This window comes from Ursus americanus, chromosome 7 (assembly GCF_024610735.1).
Source record: "Ursus americanus isolate L20-20 chromosome 7, mUrsAme1.1.p, whole genome shotgun sequence".
NCBI lineage: Eukaryota > Metazoa > Chordata > Mammalia > Carnivora > Ursidae > Ursus > Ursus americanus.
The window spans coordinates 16,027,415-16,048,276 of NC_142133.1; the positions used below are offsets into that span (position 1 = coordinate 16,027,415).

Sequence of the window (20,862 nt, forward strand, 5' to 3'; positions counted from 1 at the left end):
TCCACACAGAAAGCTGGGACAGTCTTTGGGCTCACCTCATTTGTTTCCCTTCTTTCAAGCATTGTGTGTCCATATGGCCTGTTGTCTGCTATCTGGACAGTTGTTTCATATTTTGACTAGTTTTCTACTTATTTATGGTAGAAGGATAATTCTGGATCTTGTTTTATTCTCTTTTGCATTCAGTTTTGAAGGATATTTATGTTGGATATAGAATTTTAAGTCGATAGCATTTTTTCCCCTTGTAGCACTTTAAAGTCATCATTTAAATATCTTCTAGCTTAACTTTTTCTGATAAGAATTTAGTGATTATTTTTACCATTGTTCTTTTGGTGTAATATGTCTTTTTTTGCTCTTCTGGCTGCTTTAAAGATTCTTTTTATCTTTGGTTTCAACATTTTATTTATTCCAGGACTAGCTTAGCCCTGATACAGAGGTATAGCCTTTCTGGGGTATCTATCAAATGCATATGATGTTCGGTGAGGTCTCTCCACTCTAACTGCCCGAATTTGAATGTCTCCCAGACCTTTGCAAGCTCAAATAGTTGTTCACCTCACACTCTGTAGTTGTTTTTCCTGCAGATTTTATTCTTTGGTCTCATTGGAGTCTTGCCTTGTGCTTATGCAGGTTGGTTTCCAGGCAAAGAATTAGGAGATCTCTCTGCAGATTTCTGAAACTTTTTCTCTCCACAACTCCCTTCTTTCTTGTATTCTGACGCTTAAATTCCAGTGACTTCTATTAGCTTCATACTTCAAGTTCTTTTTCCTCAACTCAATGAGATCTCTGTGCTCTTTTTGGGTTTCCCTTTCCTGTGGCACAAGCAGAAAGTCAGGGCATTCAAGAATTTTTGTTTCCCTTCACTCAGGAATGACAGACCTGCACTGCCCAATATCTGCAAATAATATTTTATGTATATTGCTCAGTTTTATGGTCATTTACAGCAGGAGGTCTAGACCAGTACCAGTTACTCCATCATAACTGTAATAGATATGTAGGATTTTAATTTTTCTTTTTTTGAAAAACTTTATAATTTTTGATATATCATACTTTTTAGAGTATGGCTTCATTATAAAGAATGTTAGCTCGTATTTTAATTTTTAAGCCATACCAGAGAGAGAGAAAGAAGAAGGATTTTTAAAAAAAGAAAATATTTTTGAAAATTTTTTAATTTTGAAAACTAAAAATAAAAAATTTAAAATCACATAGAAAGAAAGAAAGAGAACTCAGTATCTCAAAACCCAGAGTTTACCATGGTCATCTTCATTATTTTAGACATCTTTTATTGCAAATATACACATAGAAGAATAACCTTAATTTTTAAATGAATTTATGCAATTCATACCATTTCAGTTAACTAATTTAATTAACAGAGATAAATTTGTTTGAAAAACAACGCTGGAAAAATTGCTTACCCGCAGGTAAAAAAATTTTACTACAAAATATTTTCCTCTAAGCTTATGAAATAAACTTATGGAAAAAGTCTCAGAGGTTAGAATCAGTATGTCATAGGTTGTGTGCTTTAATAGGTCTGTCATATTAAAAGAATCAAGTGTTGGCAAATTCCTGCTTTTGGTAGGAGCATAAATTGATACAACTTTCTAAATGGCTACCTTAGCTCAGGCTGCTAGAACAAAATACCATAAACTTATGGTATTATAAACAACAGGGGGCTTATAAACAGAATTTATTTCTCACAGTTCGGAGGCTAGAAGTCCTAGGTAGTGCTGCACTCTAGTGAACCCTTTTTTAGGGTTGTAGACTGCAGATTTCTTGTTTCCTTACATGGTACAAAGAGAGCTAGATAGCTCTCTGCCTTCTTTTTTTTTTTAAGATTTTATTTATTTATTTCACAGAGAATGAAACAGCCAGCGAGAGAGGGAACACAAGCAGGGGGAGTGGGAGAGGAAGAAGCAGGCTTCCAGCACAGGAGCCCGATGTGGGACTCGATCCCAGAACGCCAGGATCACGCCCTGAGCCGAAGGCAGATGCCTAACAACTGAGCCACCCAGGCGCCCCTCTGGCTTCTTTTAAAGTGCACTAATCCCATACATGAGGGCTCCACCCTCATGATCTAATTACCTCCCAAAGGTCCCATTTTCAAATACTGTCACATCAGGGATTAATTAGATTTCAACATGTGGATTTGGGGGTACACAAACATTCAGTCTATTACAGTAGTAATTTGGTAATATTCAGAATCCTTAAAATTGTTCAGACCCTTTGCCCCGAAATTCCATCTTTAGGAATTTATTATAAGGAAATAAGAGATTCATATAAATGTATGTGTAGGTGTATATTTCTTATTCATTACAATGCCATTTATAATGTTAAAAAATGGGAAGCCTCTGAAATGGTTAGATTATGCTACTATATGACCAAGTACTATAAAACCATTATCAATCATGTTCTTTAAAATTTTCAGTATACTAAGAATGATTGACAAGTGATAAAAATCATGAGCTTTAGGATGTTTAAGGGTGTAAGGTATAAGAAAATGTTCAAATGCAGTAAACAAAAAAGTAGAGTGATACTTCTGAGTTTTTTAAAAAGGAAATCTTTATTTAAAAGTTAGGATATAAAATATGCTAACTGTGAGTAGTTAGATTATGGGTTATTTTTCAGTCATCTCATACACTATTTAATGTTTTCCGCATTTTCTACAATAAGCATGTACTGTGATGTTAATAATCATCCTAAAAACAACTTGCTTTCGTTTTAAAATTGTGTGAGAATTAATGATTGGGAGGATGAGGGAACAAGGATTTAAGTGATTTTTTTTTTTTTGGTAAAGATTTTATTTATTTATCTGACAGAGAGAGAGACAGCCAGCGAGAGAGGGAACACAAGCAGGGGGAGTGGGAGAGGAAGAAGCAGGCTCCCAGCGAAGGAGCCTGATATGGGGCTCGATCCCAGAACGCCGGGATCACGCCGTGAGCCGAAGGCAGACGCTTAACGACTGAGCCACCCAGGTGCCCCTAAGTGATTTTTAGTTCTTCTCTTGATCATGCCTCTATTCCATTTTTGCAGATTCTGTAGCTTGAGCTTTATCAGTATAAATCTAGTGAAAGAGACATTTATTCTCACATTAGATGAGTATTATGTATTCTAAACTTTTTTCTAAACTTAGACAATCTCCCATGTTTTATAGTTTAAAATTATGGGTTTCTATCAAGCACTTCTTTGTGCACTTGAAGAGATTGAATATTGCTTGCTTTCTTTCCTTTTTTCTGTTTCCCAGAACTTTTTGTTTTTTAAAGAAGTTTTGTCTTACTGTTACTGCCTACCTCCTTGTGGATGTAGATGTCCTTATGTTAAGAGAGAAGTCACAGGGGCGCCTGGGTGGCTCAGTCGTTAAGCGTCTGCCTTCGGCTCGCGGCATGATCCCGGCGTTCTGGGATCGAGCCCCACATCAGGCTCCTCCGCTAGGAGCCTGCTTCTTCCTCTCCCACTCCCCCTGCTTTTGTTCCCTCTCTCGCTGGCTGTCTCTCTCTGTCAAATAAATAAATAAAATATTAAAAAAAAAAAGAGAGAAGTCACAGTCTTAAGTTTTCTCAATAAAATATTATATTTGCTGTTTCTCTTCCTGGCATCGTGAGCATATGGACCTAGTGCTCTTCAGGAACTCACTGTAGTGACTCAGCTTCACATTTTTTGCTATATATAGAACATGTTAGAAATCCAGCAGAGAAAGTTAATATTCAGAAGAAGAGACAAAGGAATGTTGTGGTTAATGAAAAAAAGAAATAGACACGTCCTCCGGGGAGGTGCTATTCATACCAGACCTCAGAGAATGACCTTAACTTGAGTAGTCTGATGTCTGTTCCTCAGCAGTTGTAGGTCCAGAAACTCATTTTGGTCAGGGAGGTGATTTCATGCTAAGCAAATTTACTGAAGACTCATTTGGAAAACAACATTAATTTCTTAATTTACATTAAATAATATCAAGCCATGATTGTTTGATGGCCCACATCACCCACATCATCATAGTAGGGCCACGTCTACTAAAGAGATGTGAACAGTTGGGTCTGCTGCTCTGAGTGTTTCCCTGAACACACTTGGGACAGTGGTACATTCTTCTTTGATCACCGCGCTTAAGCTTTGTCAAGGGCTCTGTAGCTCTAGGCAAATTTCTTAACCTCCTGAATCTCAATTTTCTCATCATTAGAATGGTAATAACTAGCTACCTCATAGGATTATTGCAGGAACTAAATAAGGTAATCTACATAAAGTGACCAGCACAATGCCTAGCTCCTAGTTGCCGTTCAGTAATTGTTAAGACTTGCTTTCTTTTTTTTTTTTTTTTAAGATTTTATTTATTTATTCGACAGAGATAGAGACAGCCAGCGAGAGAAGGAACACAAGCAGGGGGAGTGGGAGAGGAAGAAGCAGGCTCATAGCGGAGGAGCCTGATGTGGGGCTCGATCCCATAACGCCGGGATCACGCCCTGAGCTAAAGGCAGACGCTTAACCGCTATGCCACCCAGGAGCCCCTAGACTTGCTTTCTTCTACTTCTGAATTTGAGTCCTGGCAGTTAAGAAAGGTAATCTTTTCTTGTTCCCTGCAGACATTGTTGGGAACTCTGATGTGCTTGGTGTTATAAAGGTACAAACATTACTTGATTTATAAGAATATTGTTTTGAGTGGTAGAATTTAATTCAATCTAGTGAAGAACTGTAATGAGTTTGCACGTAGCATAGGTTATGTTCTACTGTGAGATCTAACCGTTTTGGTATCTTGAGACTAAGGTAAGAATCATTCTTTTAAGGACTTCCGTAGTGTTTGCTTTTCTGATTTGGCATTTCTAAAACAGCTTGATATTTCTCGTAAAACAAAGTCCAGATAACAGATTTAATAAGCTGTTTTTACTCATAGCTGACAACTTAGTAAGCTTTATGCTCTATGATTCATATTTCTAATTTATTATATTCATAGATCGTGATGTTATAAAGGACTTGATCCAATTCCTTCTCTTTGAGATGAGCCGACTGAGACCCAGGGAACCAGACTGAAACTAAGCCAGACAGCTGATGTATCATAGGGGGTTCCTGGGACTGTGAGGTGCCAGTGCAGCTGGGCCCAGGACAGTAAGACCCTTGGTATAAGAGTTTCTGCTCTGGAGGAGACCAGGAGAGCAGCCAGCTCCTTCTTTTGGTGTCAGCATCCTTTCTTCACATGGTTGTGAAAAGGCAGTATTGAATTCATGCAGTGAGTTTGCCGTAGCCCTGAATTGCAGATATCCTGAGTGAGTTTCTTCTAGAAGAAGCCCCTGGCCTGTGTTTCCTTCCATGCTTAGCCATATCCAAATCAGAGGCGAATGAGCAAATGTCCTTTGTGTGTGTGTCAAGTACCATGTTTGCTCACTAGGCACCATGGAGCAGTTGGGACTTAGCCAGGAGTTTTTCATGGCAGAGCTGAGGCAGGCCTCTGGCCCCAGCAAACTCTTCTCTTCACTGGATTCCAGGGCCTCCCTACATCAGCCAAATTTGTTTTCTCTTCTGAATTACCACTTGACTTGTATGGGAGACTTACTAAAGAATGTTTTGACATCTATTTAGATGTTATCTCTAATTGTTCTATATAGTACTTTCTTATTTACAGTTGTGGTGTCTAATTATCTCATGGGTCTGTATTGTCTGCTCAGCTAAGTCCTTGAGGACCTATACCATTGTGATCTCTTTTTGTATTACTCCGAGGAATTGAAATATTTTAAGCATTCTGTAATTAACTTGTCAATCAAAGGGTAAATATTTGTTGTCAGTTTTTTAATTGCACCAAACTGCATTTTAACATCCTTTCAGCTCTTGTAAGAACACATTCATTTAAGTTGCCATTCCCCTATAAGCAATGCATCCCTTTATTTTTTTGGCTACTTTCAAATTTTTTCACTGTTTTTAGTTTTTATCACTTTGACTATGATGTGTCTAAGCATGGATTTCTCAGGGGTTTATTCTCTTTAGGTTCTCTGAGCTTCTCAAATGTGTACATACATTGTGTCTTTTACCAAGTTTGTAAAGTTTTCAGCCTTTATTTTCTCAAATATTTTTCTGTACTACACTGTCACTCTCCTTTTAGGATGCCAGTGATGCTAATGTTAGGCCTTTTGGTATCCTAAAGGTCCTTGGTGCTCTGTTCATTTTTTTGGTTTGTTTTGTTGTGCAGACTAAATATTTTTTATCAGTCTGTCTTCAAGTTCACTGGCTTTCTTTTGTCATCTCTGTTTTACTTATTAAGCCCATCCAGTGAATTATTTCAGTTATTCTATTTTTCAGTTCTAAAATTTCTATTTAAATTCAGTTTTTTTGCTGAGAACTTTTATTCATTTCAAGAGTGTTCTCCCTTCTTGGAGCATTTTTATATTAATGTTTTAAAGTCTTTGTCAGATAATTCCAACATTTGGTGTCATCTCAATATCAGTGTCTGTTTATTGTCCCATGCAAGTTGAGATGTTCCTACGTAATTTTGGATTGCATTCTTCAGTATTATAAGGCCGTGGGTCTCGTTTAAATTCTATGTTCATTTTTGTTTTTTAGTATGCAGTCACCCTTCTTGGGTTCGGCATACAAGTTGCAGCCAGCTTTCTGTGGGTTGTGATTTCAGTGTTAGTTCCGTTTTCAAAGCCTACAGTGATTTGCTGTTTGGATCTGTTCTGTGCATACTGCCCATTGGCCAGTTGGAGATAGGTGACTTTCTATCTCTGTTCAGTTCTCAAAGGTTCTGGTTTGTGTTTAGGATGAGATCCATGCCATGTTCTGCTCTGGAGTGAGCCCGGGAGGTCATAATCAACCTTATGGAGTTGGTTTTCTGAGTTCCACGCATTAAGCAATTTCCCTTATACTTCCTACTTCCCTGGGGGCTCCCCTCTTTGGTCCTCTAGCCAGAAAGCTTTGTCCACTCTGCTAACTTCTTGCATTTGCACCCACATCCAGGGACAAGTGGTGGGAGCACAGGTTGGGGGGTTGGGGAGGGAGGTTTGCAACACCCTCTTGAAACCACAGCTTCTGGGATAGGAGACTTTCCTCAGACTTTTAGGGTACGAATGGGCCCCCTGCTGTTACTGCCAGGAGATCCCTTTCCCTGCTCAGCCAGAAATAGAGGGTTTTTCCTGGAACACTGCCTATGTTGATGCCACTTCCAGGTTTCCCCCAGTCTAGGCAACAGGAGTGGGGGGGCGGTGCGGGGGCAGTAAACCCACACTGCTTCTATGATGCTTTGGATTCTGGTCTTCTTCCTCAGTCTGGCTGCTATGATTTATTTTTCACATTCTTTATATAGCTGCTCCATTCATTGTATTTTGATTTTATAGCTGTATTCTTAGGAGAGACAGGGTGTGATGTGTTTTTTCTCCATCTTAGCCAGCACTTGCAAGTGTGTACTATTAAGTATGGCATTCATTTATTCAGCCAACATAGGTAGTTATCATTTGAGTCCTCACCATATGCTGGGCACTTTAAATATATTATTTGCTTAATTTTCTGGTAATTCTCTGCCTTTTAAACATGGGAAAATTGAGGGGTAAAACTTTTAAACTATGTCCAGAGAACAAAGATACTAAGTGACAGGCTGGGATTTGAACACAGGCACTCTGACCCCAAGGTGTGGTCCCAGTACCAACAGCATCAGGATCGCTTGAGAAGTTTTTAGAAATGCAAAATCTCTAACCCCACCTCAGACCTACTGAATCAGAATTCTAAGAGTGGAGCCCAGTAGCTTGTTTTGATACGCCTGGGTTGTCCTGGTGCATGCTAAATGTGAGCACTAGTTCTCTGTGCTGTCGGACTCACAGGCACTGAGTATGTTCCAGTTTCATAGCCAAACTTGAGTATACGAAGCTGATGTAACTTTTCACCATTGTTTGAGACATACAGTAGTATGCTGAAAAAGAACAAATTTTAGTTTTTTACTAAAATCACCAATATATAGCTTCGAGATTATACTTTTCTATATTATCAAGGAAGCAGTAGTTAAAAAGTAAGTACTATGAATTTTAAGATTTTAAACGTATGTGTGTACATGTGTGTGCATGTGTATGTAAAGAAATCAGCTTAGATGGGGTTTTGGCCAATAAACCACTGGTAATTACTATGCTATATAGTATTCTATATTTTAAATTTTAGTATATAGTACTGCTGTTTGTCCTAAATTTCAAGGTAACTTTTGATATGGGCTTAGATTAAGATTGGATTAGATAAAATGGCCCGTATTTGGAGGATAGGCCCTATTTTGTGTAATTTTATCTTTTTCACAAGAGAGATTAAATATGTAACTAAGTTAAATTTACATACTCTTGTAAGACATCTTTTTTTTAAAGATTTTATTTATTTATTTGACAGAGAAGGAGCACACAAGCAGGGGGAGCGGCAGGGAGAGGGAGAGAGAAAAGCAGACTCCCCGCTTGCAGGGAGCCCTGCGGGGCTGGATCCCAGGGCCCTGGGATCATGACCTGAGCTGAAGGCAGATGCTTAACCGACTGAACCACCCAGGCGCCCCTCTTGTAAATCTTATATAAATTTATCAGTCACCAAAAAAATCCATAAGACCACATCTCCAGAATCTGTTTTTTAAATTAATCGATAATCTACATGTAGATTAGTTGGTTGGTTATGAAGCATTGTCTTTGCAATAAACTTTTGAGTTAGAAACACTGTTTGAATCCCATCTCTCCACTTACTAATAGGGTGGCTGGGGTTTGGAGCAGAGCAGATATTACTTTTCCATCGTAGAAAGTTAGCATTATTTATATTAGATCTTAAGTCTTGTTACCCTATGGTGTCTACATTAGGAGGACACCTAGTAACAGCTGGGTACTATTTAGGGAATGTTGGTATTAAGGTGAAGAGGGCCCTATTGAAAGCTTACTGTCTTTAAACAGGAAAACATTTGTTATGCGAAACAATGATTGCTATGATAAAGACTTGTACAGACTCTGGGTGTGTTGTGTTGGAGCCAAACTGGACATGAGAGCCCAGCTGTTAGTATTTGGAATCATCTGTGGTGGTGCTCCATATGCAGTCAGTCCTGCTAGCATGGGACACGTGCATTCCTAAAAATCACCAAGCTTAGGGGAAAATGGAGCATAACACTCAAAAACTTCTCAGTAACACATTTCTTTTAAAACAAAGTGGGAACTGAATAAAAAGGACAGCAGAGTTTTACATGTTAAAATGATTGAGAAAAACATAATAATAAATATTGTGCTTTACTGTGAAAAAGACTTGAAGTCTGCCTTTGGAAGTGGGCATAGGAAAGTTTGCCTCTTGTGAGTTATTGTGAATTGGTAGAAATAGGTGTCTGAAGTCTGAGGGCAGGTTACCACCAGATGTGGACAGGGACGGCCCGGGCACAGGAGGCCGCCTGAGGCAGCTGGGAGATGTGGGAGGTGCGTGGGCAGGGCTGGGTGCAGCTGGGTGCAGTGCTCTGCATTCATCTAGCATTTCGTGGCACACAGCAAATGGGATTCATGTTGTGCTTATGTTGTTCCCTAATGTAACAAGCACACAGACACGAATTTGAGTGTTCAAAGCAAATGTTATAGCAGAAGTGACTGTATCAGGGCTTTTTTCCCCTTCTGAGAGCTAGTTTATCAGTACCAGGGAGAAGGAGCTCTTCGGGTCACCTGGAGGAGTCTTGGAGGACTTGATGAGAAGATGTCCGTTGAACTGAGACCTGAGGAATGAGTGTAGTGGTTTACCAGGTGTAGTAAAAGTAGGGAGAGGGCATTCCAGGCAAGGGGAATAGCAACATGAAAAAGCGTGCAAATGGAAGCCTGATGTGTTCAGGAAACTCAAACATAGTTCAGTATTAAAAGTGGGTTAGAACTTGGAATGGAGAGGAAAAGGAAACACTATTATTAAAATGTAGTATCTAAAAGGTAGGGGCCAGATTCTCAGTGGCCCCATACTTCCCTTGAAAGAATTTGCATTTTATCCCTCAGTAGGGTAGAGAACACTGAAACATTTTGGACAGAGAATTGTATTTTCTGAGACTGCTTTATATGGCATTCCCTGGTGAGTGTGGAGGGCAGATTGAAGGACACCCAGCTGGAGTCCGGGACTCTAGTGAGGTGAGGAGGAGCCAGAGTGGATCTTTCATGGAGCTTGACTCCTTTAAGAATATTACAAAAGCTGTAGGTGCTTACTAACAACTGTGCCCTTTGTGTGTTCCTAGAAGTCACTATTACTATACTCCCATTTCTTGAGTTTAAGGACTAGGTCCATAGAGTCTTCTCTGTGGTAATGAATCAGGTGACTGTATAACCAGCTTTCACAATAACTAGTTTCACTATTAGCCTTATTTTTCCAATGTTTAAAAATGGTGTGGTGTCTCATCATTGGAGAAGCTTTTTTATTGTAATGTGCTTTCATTGAGAAATAATTACTTGGGTCAAAGATCTCTCTTTGCCCACTGGATTCCTATTTTTGCCCCAATTATTTTATCATATAGAATAATCATTTTAAGGGATGAATAAATATCACGAGAAATTCAGGGGTTAATAAGTGCTATAACTGCATTCTTTCAAGCAAAAGTTAGACATAAATGATACGAATTATAAGTCTTAATTGAGAAAGCCATCTCCCCCACCTTTAAAAAATTAAATCCTTTTTCTTAATGTTCCTTAGCAAGTGTTTTGATGCCTGTTATCAGAGTAGGATTTTGATAAAACTCATAATCTGATTGAAGGTAGCAAAGACCCTTTGTATAACAAATTGAAAACAAGAATATCAGGATAAGACATTAAAAAAAAACATGTCCTACACTTGTCTAGTTAATAAACTCTGGTATCCCACACAGTCTTGTATGATCCGCATACAGTAAATATTTGTTAAAAGGCTAAAATGCAGTACATAAATATAGGGAGAGCTAAAGACAAAAATAATGGAAACATTGTAAGACCTTTTCTTTTTTTTAGAATTTTCTGATCTTTGAAACTTGGAGAATATAACTAATATAATTAATGGATTTTGGAATCACCTGATACTTCTATGAGGTAATAGTTGCTGTATTTAATTTTTTTTGATGAAGCATTGGTGGTTGTTTTTTAAATTATAAAACTAAAAATTTAGAACAATAATACATGATTTTTGCAGAAATGTAGAATACTACTTGGTTGAATAAAAATTCAAATTCTTAATAACCTTAAAGAGCGCTGATTTTTTTTTCTCCCTCATATTTATAACTCTTCTTTGATAGGAAAAGGTATGTGATCATCAAATAACCAAATTCCTTCCATAGACTAGTGCTCTTTGGCTGTTACTAATTATGATAGCCACTTGTGAAAGGAAACCATGGGTATATGATATAATAAAAATAAAATATTATTATCAGATGCTCATAGTAACAGTATAATTCATTGACCTCAGTTCACTGAGGTGGAGGTGGGTATTCTTATCTTTACGTGGTCCACGCATTGCCAAATTATATATTTGTTCCCTCTTTTCTATATTGTCCATAAATTCTTCTCCCTACACTCTCTCAGGAGTCCTAATCTTTTCCTTGTGCCAGGTATTAATTTTTTCTAGTCCTCAACATTTACAGAAATACCGGTGTGCCTTTCTCTTACAGAAATAAGATTTTCTTTTTCTGCCTAACCCCTGTCCTCACCATACTGTTATCCATACAGTTGTGATTGTTTTTTGACTGAGCCGTTTGGCTCTTCCAGAATATGCAGAGAATCGTCTATGAAGTCATAGTCATTTAATGTGGCCAAGTACAGGAATAAAAGTACTTTTTTTAGCATGGCATGTAATACCCTTTAAATTCTATTTTTTCCCAGCTTTTCAGGTTGCTTGTTCTTTTCCTTCATTCCACCTGCCTTATACTTTAGCGTCTGAACCACTCCTCTTCCTCTGGAAGGCTAGACCTTTTCCTGCGTCTGTGCCTTTGCATGATCTGTGCTTGGAATGTCTTTCTCCACTTGGGTAGGTGACGTCATTCTTCAAAACCTACTCAAAGTCACCTCCTCTGCCAGGCCTTCCCTGATCCCCTGCATTAGCTGGGATTAGGCACAGTGGCGAGTAACAGAACCTCCAAAATAACAGGCCTAAAAACAGGAGAGAATTTCTTTCCTATAACAGTTTAGAATTTGCAGGGTAGGGCTGAAATGACTGCTCTTCTCCACAAAGTCATTAAGGAAGCAATTTCCAGCTCAGGGCTTCAGTCTTTCAGGTTTGACCCTTGTCCTCATGGTCCAAAATTGAGGGATCTGTTTTAAGCAGCCTGACATAGGGAGGAACAAAAAGGGACTAAGGGTGTATGTGAGCTATCTCTTAAAAGTTTCCATGGGTCTCACACACTGTGTATCTGCTTGTACTTCTTTGACACAAAGGAGGGCTGACAAATATAGTCTTTATTCTTGTTGGCTTTTATTCTGGAAGAAGGGGAGAACCAGTATGGGGTACAACTAGCAGTGTGCCACACTTCCCCAGCTAGCAGTGGTTGCTTTGTGTTCCCAGCAGCACTGATGAGAATTAATTAGAATTTAGGTTGTGTTGTAATTTGTTTGTCTTCTCCACCAGATTGTGGACTTCTCAGATTGAGTGTTTATCCTTCTCTTTCTGTCTCTCTCTCTCTCTCTCTCTCAATCTCAATCGCCAGCACTTTACATAAAGTTTAGCACATAGCCCACCTTCATAAAGTGTTGAATGAATGGGTAGACATTCGGGAAGATTACAGCAGAATTATCAGAGATGTAGCAGCCAGTGATATTTAAATACCCATGTGAACAGGGAAATTGCCTATGTAGACCTTAATTTCTTAGACTTAATTTTTTTTTTCCATTTTCTCCATTACATGGAGAGAAGGACACTGCCAATAGTAGAGGGCATGGCTTCTCTTTTTCAGTAGTGCCTCTGAACTGACTGACCACACAGAACACAAAGTGACTTAAAAGGGTGTATATCCTTCTCTGTGTTATACAGGTTTTTTAAACTGTGGTAAAATATACAATGAAAGCTAACCGTTTTTAGATACACAATTCTGTAGCACTAAGTACATCCACATTGTCGTGCAGCCATCATCATCTGTCACCCAAACTTCTCTATCTTCCCCAACTGAAACTGTCCCCATGAAACACTGACTCCATGTTTTCCTCTCTGTCCAGCCCTGGCAGCCACCCTTCTGCTTGCTGTCTCTGTGAAGTTGACTCCTCTGGGAACCTCAGATATGTGGGGTCATTTAACATTCATCCATCGTGACTGGCTTCTTTCACTTAGCAGAATGTCTTCAAGGTTCATCTATGTTGAAACCTGTGTCAGAATTTCTTTATAAGGCTGAATATATTTCATCTATATGTACCACCTTTTATTTATCTTTTCATTTGTTGATGGATGCTTGGGTTGCTGTCTTACACTTTTTTTGTGAGAGTATAACTTGTGAGTCCGTATCATTTTTAAATATGGAGACTTTAGGGGTACCTGGCTGGCTCAGTCAGAGAAGCATGCAACTCTTGATCTCAGGGTCATGAGTTTGAGCCCAACATTGAGTGTAGAGATTATTTAAAATAAATTAATTAATTTTAAAAATAAAATATGGGGGGCGCACCTGAGTGGCTCAGTTGGTTAAGTGTCCGACTCTGATTGCAGCTCTGGTCTGATCTCAGGATTGTGAGATGGAGTCCCACACTGGACTCTGCGTTGGGTGTGAAGCCTGCCTAAGATTCTCTTTCCCTTTCCCTCTTCCTCCCGCAAATTAAAATAAAATATGGAGATTTTACTGTCATTGGACAATGAGAAAGAAATTATAAATTATGCTGTAGCTTCGTGGTTTTGCTTTTATGAAATTCTCTAGCATTGAGGAGGAAAGGGTAATGAGTGGGTAGACTAAGGAAAATTAGCTCCATTCCTATCACCTGACCCCCTTTGTTAGTAGGTGGAAATTTAGTTTAGTGACAATAATGATTGGATATTTGATTGCCAATAGTATGACTGATGTCTAGAAAATTCTGGGTTTTGGCCTCTATTCCACTGGGCACATAGTCCAAATTAGCAATCTAGTTCTTTTACTAAAATTCTCAGATCAAGCTTTCAAATAATGTAAGTAGAGTACATGTCCAGTGGTTTAAACAGAATCTCACACACTTTCCTGTTGCTGCTGATTATTGGGTCAGTTTGGCAAAATGGTGAGTCAGACTTGACTAGCCAACTCACAGGCCAGCGGTTGATTTTCCTCAATTACTTGAGCCAAGACCCAAGCACCAAAATAGAACAGAGCACCTTGGTTCTGATACCTTTCTGTCTTTTCCAAAAACATCTGGCTGTTACTTCCCATGCCTCCCGTAAGTGTTTTGAGTGACAAGAAGCAGCACAAGATGTCCTTGTTTTTAAATCTTATGGTACCATTGTAGAGACGAGATTAACCTGCCTGCAATCATCTGAGCAGGAAAGAACACATTGTGATGGTAGCAGTAAACCCTTTTTGAGAAATTAGAGCTTGGTTTAGACATTAAACATGGGATTGAATGGTGAAGGACAGGGTAGTGAAGCGGTTTCAGAGGAAGGAGACTTCAGTGGGGGTAAAACGGGGCCTAATGATGGATGGCAGTGAGTGAAAATCAGGTATGAGGTGCTGCATGTGACTGCTGATTATTCCTGAAAGGAAAGGAGTCTGGCAGTGTTCTGAATCTAGGAAGAGAAGAGAGACTGAGGTGTTGTCAAACTCTAAAGTATAGTAGAAATCTGGACAGGGTTCCTGGCAGTGAAAGAGAAAAGGGAAATCTGAGAGCCGTTCTGGAAAAAGAAACTGTTGAGTTGGGTAATGTTAAATATAAGGGTTAATATAAACCCCCATTAAATATAAGGATGTTTTCTGTAGAAAACAGGTACTGATATCCCAATTTGGGGAGAAATCTTAAGGTCAATTTAGATACAGTAAATCTGAGGTATGATTGGGAATAGCCAAATTGAGACAGACTTCTTAAGCTATTAGGATTGAAAAGTGGGTGGAGTGTGTGGCCTGAAGTATGCTCCCCACACAGCCAGCTATGCTTGAGGAGGAAAGAATCAGTCCTGGAAATACCTATCACTGTAAAGGCAAGAGCATATGTTCTCATAGCTTCTACATAGATGTAAAAACTCTTAAAATCAAATACAGTTTTTTCCCATTAGCTTAATTTCAACCAAAGGGACTAAGTTAAGTTAGTTCAGCAGATGACTTTCATAAATTACATCCGGGAAACTGAAGTTCTCCCACACTGTTAAATAAGAAAGCGGAATCCAGATTGCTTACACGGCTAGTGAAATGCAGAACAGGGGCAAGAACTTCGATTCTTTCATAAAGAACAACATCTTAGAATAAATAGATATACCAAGGAGAGTTATGTTCTAAATATTTTAAGTTATTGAATTAACATTTAACATGTAGTTTAACTTCATAACATTGGAAGTAATCTGCCAGTATGGAATTGAATGTTTCATGTTTTTCTTTAGTGGAACATTTTGTTGGATCTGCTGTGCCAAATGTTTATGGCTTTCTCTCTCAGAATGGCTCTTTGTGTATATAGCAAAACATATATAACCATATGGAGTCAAGTCAGAAAAAACTTGGCAAAGGAGTGTTTCTCTTATAATTAGATTAGAAATTGTCTTAAAATGTATGTTATAGTACCGATAAAGGTAATCCAATCAGGGAAATGATCAGTATAGAGGAGGACTCTTATTTGGGTTTCACAATAAATTCCTGAGGTGATTGTTGGTAACACTTTGCTAGTTGCCTGCAACAAATATTGCTTTCTGCTTTCTTTGTTTTCTCTTGTGTATGCTTCCTTTTTGCTCTTTATTTTCCCTTTTTATGGTGAAATGTAACATACACATATATTGAACAATGAATGAAATATAAAGGTGCAGTTTAATGAGTAATTATAAAGCACACCACCCAGATTAAGAAACCGAACACTACCAGTATACCAGAAGCCTGCTGTGTGCCCCAATCAAACCCCAGCTGTCTCTACCCCATCCCATCCCCACAAGTTACCAGATTCTTACTTTGGTGATAATCATTTTTTCTTTCTCTTTAAAGTTTACCGCCTATGTGTACATCTCTAAATGATGTCGTTTACTTTTGCCTTTTTCTACACATATATGCAGACATATGTATATATGTCAATATGTAGTCTTTTTTTGTCTGACTTAATTCTTGTGCCATTCGTCCATGTGTTATATATATGACATTTTTATTTCTCTAATCCGTTGTACCCATTCTGTTCCACCACATGAATATGCCATGCAAACCCCTGTCTGGGGTGGACAGACTTGTTAGGAACCTATATCCTGGATATCCTACCCACCGGGCCTTTTTTCTCTTGCTTCTCTCTGGGCTAAAACCTTCCCTACAGTCCCCTGGGGGGTGGAATTAGAGCTTAGGTTTTGTTACAGTTTACCTTTACCTGAGGTGGTCTTTGTGGTCCCAGTTGAATGTGGGAAAGAGTTCCTTGTACTCTCCATCTTTTGAGGAATTTTTGCATTGACATTTGTTCCCCTCAGTGAGGCCATTGAAACCAAAGACCTAATTTGCATGTTTGTTGTTGTTGTTGTTTCTTTTTTTGGATTTTACTTATTTATTTGAGAGAGAGAGTGAGTGAGCACAAGGGGGGGGGGGGAGGGGCCGAGGGAAAAGCAGATTCCCTGATGATCAGGGAGCCCGATGAGGTACTCGATCCCAGGACCCCAGTATCATAACCTGAGCTGAAGGCAGAAACTTAACTGACTGAGCCATCCATGTGCCCTAATTTGCTGTGTTCTATCTGCAAGTGACCTCAGGGCCAATGTCTTCGGGAGTGGGGGGCTCCTGTTACCTCTCTGGGGTCCCAGTTGACCATAGAATTTGTCTGGCAGTTTCCCACCATGTTGTCTACTTTCTGTTTTAAGATGTTTTTGTTTTTTTGTGTTTTTTTTTTGTGTGTGTGTGTGTGTGTATCTAGGAATTTTTAATTGTTTTCAGCAGGAGGGTTTGTCAGAAAAATCTTAGTCTGTCATTACTAGTTATGGTATCCTCTTGATTTTTTTTTTCCTACGTAGCCTCCTATTTCCTCTTTTTTCTTCGGCCTCCATGTTAATGACTTTCACAAAGATTCATATATTAAGTATCTAATACATACCAAGCATGACACAAAGGAAAGTCCCTGCTTTCTTGAAACTAATGTTGTAGTGGATCCTGGATTGTGAGCAAAGTTGCAGCGCTATAGGACAGCATTTTCCAAACTGATCCACAGATTACTAGTGTCTGTGAAATCTTAATAAGGTTGCCTTGTCAAGTAAGTCTGGGTAGTAATGCCCATGAGGGTCTCTTCTCTCAGAGGGCTTAGGCATTACCTTATTTAACTGCAACCTTATCTGTAGAATACCTCTAAGTATTTTGTAGCATATAAATATTCCAGGGAACATGATGTATGAAACTCTGGAGTAGGATTCTGGAGTAGTAGTAAACATCTCCATATTATTATGTGTTGTCATAGAGCAATTTCAGCTCCTGCTATTCCCCCAGTCATGTCTAAAGGGAACATATGCAGAGGGAGTAAACTGAGGCAGCTATGCTTTACATTATAAACGACCTTCGCTTACTCGGCTGTAGGTGCTTGGACCGGTGCAGGTGTCAAATCAAAGGCGCCAGTCATAGGTCATAGGTCAGCCACTGGCCGACCAGGTGCACTAGCACAGAGTACTGGCCAGATAGGAACAAGCAGAACCAGCCGGGTTCCCACAGGTCTCGTTGGCCGGTTAAAGAGATCTAGCTCTTGCTGCTTTTGATTTTCTGTCTGCATATACTCAGGATAGACAAGTAGCGGGAGTGGTGGTTACGTAAGGATACACATGATGATGTGGATCACAGAACTTACAAAAAGTCACAGATTTTGCAGTTAAGCAGTGAAAGGGAGCAGAGTTTGAAAAATCAAGAGGAGGAGATAGGAGGGACCTGTGATGCACCAAGAATTAGCCAAAGGTATGACCAAGTGACAGCTTTGGGGTTAAAAAAAATTAGAGTATAGGAGCACAGAGACCAGCTGGTGGCTGGAGGCAAAGCAAATACCAGAAGCCTGGTACCCGGGGACTTGCTGAATCACAGCAATGGCAGGAGTGCTAGAACAAGGACCCACAAACTCCCGGTGCACGGTCCCCTAGGGCAACCTTGGGACCAGGCCACATTCTCCGTTCCGGTGTCTTTGAGGCCTACTCAACTTGTGTTACTGATTTTGTTCTTGGATTTCTTTGAGAAGTCCGATTTCCCTTATCCTCAGATTCATGCTTAGAACCAGTCATTGTCCCCACCCTTGCCCAACTCCTTTTGCCAGCCTGAGTGAATGTCAGTACTCTGCAACCAGAAGAGACTGATACATAAGGAAAGAGGTGAATTCATAGCAGAATGCTACTTTTTTGATTAACAACTAGAAAATGTTTTTATGGCAACAGAATATGCACCCTTCCTACCACTGCTTATTCCCGTCTTTTGATTACATTTTGGAAACTCAGCTTCAAAGCTCAGCTGTGCTAAAAGTGGTACTTTACATGGCATCACATAATCTATTTCTGTTGGTTATCCAAAAATAGTATCTTCATATAAAAAAAAATGCACATTACTTATTATCAGTACTCCTTTGGAAAGGGTATTTTATATTTCCCAATCCAGTGTTACTTACTACTGATCCCTACTACTGTTTGAGAAAATCAGACTGCCTTTGTGGAGATCTCTGTATTATATTCCTTTCTTCATTGATTTGGTTCACCCACCCCTCTCACCCCACTGTGTCTTTGTGTGCCTTTTTCCTTCCTCACTCTTACCCTACCTTTTCTTTAAAAGTGAGTTTTTAATACTTCGTTATTTATTTCTTCTACATTTTACACATAATTTTGGGTTTATAATATGAAATCAGATTGGTCTTTTTCAAGATCTATTTCCTTTTTGAATAGCACTTTTTTCCAACTAGGAAATTAATACATTTGAATGTAATGTTTTAGAAAATGTAGAAAAAGGAAAAAAATGAAATTATAATAATCAAAAACCACCCATGATAACCACAGTAGTATCTCCTATCCATAATCTTTTTATTAAATATGTTTATATGTGTATGTGTATGTTGAGGTCAATTTAGATGTAGTTTTATATCCATATTCATTTAATATCATGAACATTTACAGAATATTAAATATTCCAGAGACATCGTTTTTAATGTCTGTTATTTCAGCATATGAAAGTATCACAATTCTGTTAACTAAAAAATACAGTTATTGCCAGTTTTTTACTAAGATAATACTATGAGGACTATCTCATATATAAATCTCTGTCCTTATCTGACTATTTTCTTGGAATACATTTCTAATTGTGAAAACTTTGGTCTAAAGGTACAGTATATCATTTGTCCTTTAATTTTGTTTATGGCATATTTTTTGACATCCAGAGTTTAAAGTTTTATGTCATTAATTTTTTTTTTTATTTCCTTTTGGTTTCTTTCTTCAGCGTTTTGTTTAAATAGGCTTTCCCGTCTCCTCTTTGAGAGGTCATATGGTTCCTTTTATTTACTACTTTTTTTTTATGGTGGGCTTATCTATTTTTACAATCCATTGAAATTCTTACCCATTTCTCTTACAGGAACGTTTGAGATTACTAAATTTTAGACCCAGAGGTATAGTTTTCAAGTTTTAGAAAATTTGTTAACTGTATTTTTATTCCTATCTACTTCCAAACAGAAAAAAAAAAAGATGTTTAGCATGGGTGCCTGGTTGGCTCAGTTGGTTAAGCGTCTGCCTTCACCTTGGGTCATGGTCCTGAGTCCTGGGATCAAGCCCCACATCGGGCTCACTGCTCAGTAGGGAGTCTGCTTCTCCTTCTCCCTCTCTCTCTCCCTCTGCTGCTCCCCCTGCTTGTGCTCTCTCTCTGTCTCTCTCTGTGTCAAATAAATAAATAAAATCTTTTTTAAAAAGATGATTAGCAATAAACCTATACTTGGACATTTAGTATAATGATACTTGATCTAGACTTACATAAGGGAGTGGGACAGGGATCTCCAAGTCTATCACAGATTTATAAACAAAGGTCTTCCATTTGGGTTTCCTGTTGGTAATAGCAGAAAACACGAGGAGCACTATGACTTATGTTTTTCAATGTCTGCTTAAAGGAAGCATATTGATTTTTTTAAAGAGAGAAATCTTGGCAGTAAATCCAAAAAGGAGTTTTTTGTGTGGGTCTTTATGTAAGAGATGATATCTATGATACCATTTTTTAGAACATGAAATAATACAGGCCATTTATTTATAAATTTTTTTTTAAGTTTATTTTTTTTAGTAATCTCTACACCCATCGTGGGGCTCAAACTCACAACCCCAAGATCAAGAATCACACGCTCTTCTGACTGAGTCAGTCAGGCGCTCCATTTTATAAATTCTTAATAAAAGTTGAGGGCATAATATTAAGCTGTCATTCCAGTAAAGTATATCTGTAGGGAGTCAGAGTAATGCAGACCACGTATCTGAAGTAATTTGATCAGGCACAGAGCATAGAAAATCTTTGTGGATGGTTAGATATTCCTTAAACTAGCTCTCTTAACATAATAATCAAGATTTCTAAAAATCAGATTTTGATTTACGTGTATTTACAATTAGCAGTTGGAAATAGCAGTTGTGGAATGGTTCATCTACTATAGATCCAAGTATTTAACTGGCAAGTTTGACGTTTTATTGGGGAAATTAGAGTCTATTATTATTTGACAAGGTGGAGAATTCTCTCATATAAGTGGGTTTTCAGGATTACTTGCAAGCAATAACAGACTATTTTTACCTGCCATACCTCAAACAATTACAATGTGAACTATTTAAGTAAATAGTAAATCTTAATCCATTTCAAATCTGACAGTGTCTAAGAAAGTTTTGAGTTTTCATGAAGTA

General features: G+C 38.5%; 1 protein-coding gene across 11 annotated transcripts in view; it reads left to right on the forward strand.

Moving 5' to 3' along the window:
- The window catches only part of SOCS5 (suppressor of cytokine signaling 5), a 106,941-nt gene that overhangs the window by 14,074 nt on the left and 72,005 nt on the right, over positions 1 to 20,862 (forward strand). For 2 of the 11 annotated variants that reach the window (XR_015725167.1, XM_087863368.1), the window contains exon 3: positions 10,905 to 10,982. The exons of the other annotated variants lie outside the window; for them this stretch is intronic. The gene's annotated coding sequence lies outside the window, so the exon portion shown is untranslated. The remainder of the gene's footprint in view (positions 1 to 10,904; positions 10,983 to 20,862) is intronic. 11 annotated transcript variants of the gene reach the window in all.